The sequence below is a fragment of the Papio anubis genome, chromosome 15 (genome assembly GCF_008728515.1).
Source record: "Papio anubis isolate 15944 chromosome 15, Panubis1.0, whole genome shotgun sequence".
Lineage (NCBI taxonomy): Eukaryota > Metazoa > Chordata > Mammalia > Primates > Cercopithecidae > Papio > Papio anubis.
Window position 1 is genome coordinate 30,143,704 of NC_044990.1, and position 3,425 is coordinate 30,147,128.

At 35.3% G+C, this 3,425-nt stretch overlaps 1 pseudogene; it reads right to left on the bottom strand.

The window, feature by feature from the left end:
- Positions 1-1,533: 1,533 nt before the first annotated feature.
- LOC116270521 lies at positions 1,534-1,876 on the bottom strand (annotated as a pseudogene).
- Positions 1,877-3,425: the final 1,549 nt, after the last annotated feature.

Genomic DNA, 3,425 nt, shown 5'->3' on the forward strand with positions numbered 1-3,425 from the left:
AAGATTTCCCAGAAGAAGATGAAATTCTGCTTATGGACTGCCTGCGTCTTTCTGACAGCCTGCCCTATAAATTTCACACTTGTCTAGCCAGCCACTGTAATCATGTAAGCCAATTCATTGTAATAAATCTCAATATATACATATCCTATTGGTTGGCTTCTCTGATTAAACCCTGACTGACACACACAAGTACTATAAAGTCATTTTAGTAAACTTTTTAAAGAAGAAATCATCAAGTAACATATTTTAAGTATATTATGAATAATTATTAAAATTATAATTAACTACAATAGCTTTAATGAGCTTAAAAATATTATTCTACTATAGCAAACCATGAATGATAATATTAAAAACTACTGAATTTACATTTATACCCTGACTTCATGCTCCTTTTTAAAAATAATGAATTTTAAGAATTTTAAGCCCTAGCCATATAATTCAGTAATTTTGATGAAAAAGACATCATCTCTTTTTATTTTTAAAAATAAGTTTCTTGAAATCTTGTCACTGGCCTGCGTTAATGTTCTCATTTTCCTTGTGGTAAATTTATAATCTTTTCTAAACTCTCCATAAAAAGAAAAACTCATAGTCTTTCCTTAATGTTTCGATCTCATTTTCACTGCCTTAATTTTACTTTCACTGTAAAATGAAATAGAATTTGCTATGGTAAGCAATAATGAATCTTTGATGCATTGCTTTTTTTTCATTGACATTTTTAATTCTGTCATAATAGAAACTGATTTCGTGCTCTGTTCTGTGGCCTACAGATATTCTAAGATGGTTTAAACAGTTTGATTAAGCAATAAATTTCAATATATTGATTACCTGAGTATATATATCTATTTATTAATTGTGAATAATGACATATTATGTTATTTCACATGCTCTTCACTTCTCCGAGTGAGTAGTTCTCAATTATCCATACTCAGAGAAAAAACAGTGGAATGAAAAATCCAAAATGGCAGATCTTCCAAAAATTACTTACATTTGACCTCATATTTAAACACATGGAATTAAACCAGACAGACATTGTAAAGGGCCTGGGATAACACTTAGCATTTTACATATCTGTGGTTCTCAATCTTGGCTATGCGGCAAAATCAAATGTGGAAGTTTTAACATGCATGCCAAAGTCTTGCTCCCAGCGTTATTTCATTCAGTAGGTTTGGAGGGGAGTCTTGGCTTGAGAACTTGCTTGCTTTCCTCTTCCACAGGCTCAGCTAATCCATTGAGGCTCTTCATGTTACTCTGGAATCACAAAATGTAAGAATAAAAAGGGTAGAAAGTCCTGTTGTCCAACCACTCATTCAGTACTCAAGAATCCTAAGCAACAGCCCGCAGTGGTCACCCAGCCTTGCTTAAATCCCTCCAGTGACAGCAGATTAACTTCTTCCTAAGGCAAGCTGCCCCATTCTGAAGATTGCTAGAATCTCCCTGAATTTTACATTCATACTTCCCTTTTCAGTCCCCAACTTAGGATGCCTTACTGTCTTTCTTTTTTTGTTTTGTTTTGTTTTTGACTGTTACAAAAGTTTACTTACAAAAAGTTTTATATGAAAATACACATGACCCAATATTTACATCACAGTAAAACAGGCCCTTTGGAGAGGGGACATAAATGTCTCTCCTGAACACAGTCATTATATATCCTTGTTCCAAGGTTTCTAACAAGATGACACCATTTCCTTGTATCACCACCACTCCATTATTGCTCTGTTGCCCACCACCTGCCATCTCTACACATTCATCTATCACAAGATTGATGAAGGGATGGAATCCCCCACAATATTCCTTGGACATGTCTGCCACCATTTAATTTCAGTGATAACGTTTTGCCCATAAATAATTTCAACATGGAAAGGTAAGCTTTGCTCATAGTGTCTACTCCATGGACTCACAGAGGTCTTGAAACAGAATTCCCCTTCCTGTCATTCTGTCACATATACTCCTACTCTATCAAATGTTGCTGCAGGAAGTCACAAAAAAAGTGTTGATTGGATCATTCCATATCTGAGTTACTCACTATTGCTTGCCAACTCTTGTATTCATATTTTTTGTCTGCTTCTCAAATTCCCCATAGCAGCTGAACAAAAACTTTATATATTCTTAAACCCCATCCCCATTCCCACATTCCCAAAAGATGATCTCACCTCCCAGTTTTTTGTTTGTTTGCTTAGATATTAAGACTATCTTTTTGTATTTGTCTTTTCCATCTCTACAATTGCCTATTTTCACTATTTAAGATGATACTTATGATGACCCTCTATTGTCAAGAAATGTCCATATTTTTCCAACTCTTAACAAATTCACTTATGTCCATCACAGTCTTTCATGCCTTGTATGGAACATTTTTCCATAATTTGCCTATTCTTTATTACATATTTACTCTTTCTCATTGCCCAAAATTCTACCTGGGTCTCCTGTATTTTAAAAACAAAATGAAAATTTTTTTTCAGCCCCGACATCCATTCAATCTACTATTCTCTCTTCCCTTTTTTACACAACATATTTCCATTAATCTCTATTAGCTTCCTTGAGTTCCTCACTACTTCATGGTACACTGTCCTCTCCACCTCTGCCATGGTATTGACTTTCTGCTCTACTACAATAGACTGTTCTCAGCCTCATCTTCTGTGACCTCTTCCCAGAATGTTATGTGCCTCCCTTGATGTGATTTCTGCTTTCTCTGGCCTTTCTAGCCCTCAATTGGTATGCATTCCTGCTACAGCACCTAACCCCTTCTAATAGGTGTTACAGTATCTGCTGCTTGTCTGATCTGTCCCATTAGACAGGAGGCCACATATAGCAGGGACTTACACAGAGATGGCAATCTGTACGTATTTGATGAACAACATTCAACATTTTAGAAATTTGTAAGATTTTAAGTAACAACAAAGCCACATAGTAAAAATATGTCTGGGTAGCCAGCCTCCCTTTTTCCAATTTTCCCTATTCTTGCTGCTCCTCACTTTCCTCTTCACATTAAAAATAGCTTTTATAGCTGATAAAATTTATGTGAGAAACCAAGCTGAAGCCCAGCTTAACCTCCCTCAACTTTCTCTTCTTCTTTCTGAGGTAGGATACATTTATTATTCATTAAATCATATCTGTGTGTGTGTGTGTGTACACACGTGATACGTTCTCATAAAGGATTCTCACCAAACAAACTAAAACATAAAGCCTCCTGCCACTGACAGTTTGATGGGTATATTTTAAGTTATTTCGTCTATGCAATTAATACCTTCAAAAAAATGCAAGCCAAGATTTGCTATAAATAATCCTGATCAGGATAATCAAACACTGTAGTCATGTGACTTCCTATTTTTCTTTCACTTTGATTTATATCTGCCATGTTTGTTAGATACAGCTACTACTGTTTATTGCTGTTAATTCCTTGACACCAAATCTTTCTGAAGGGTGTGTAG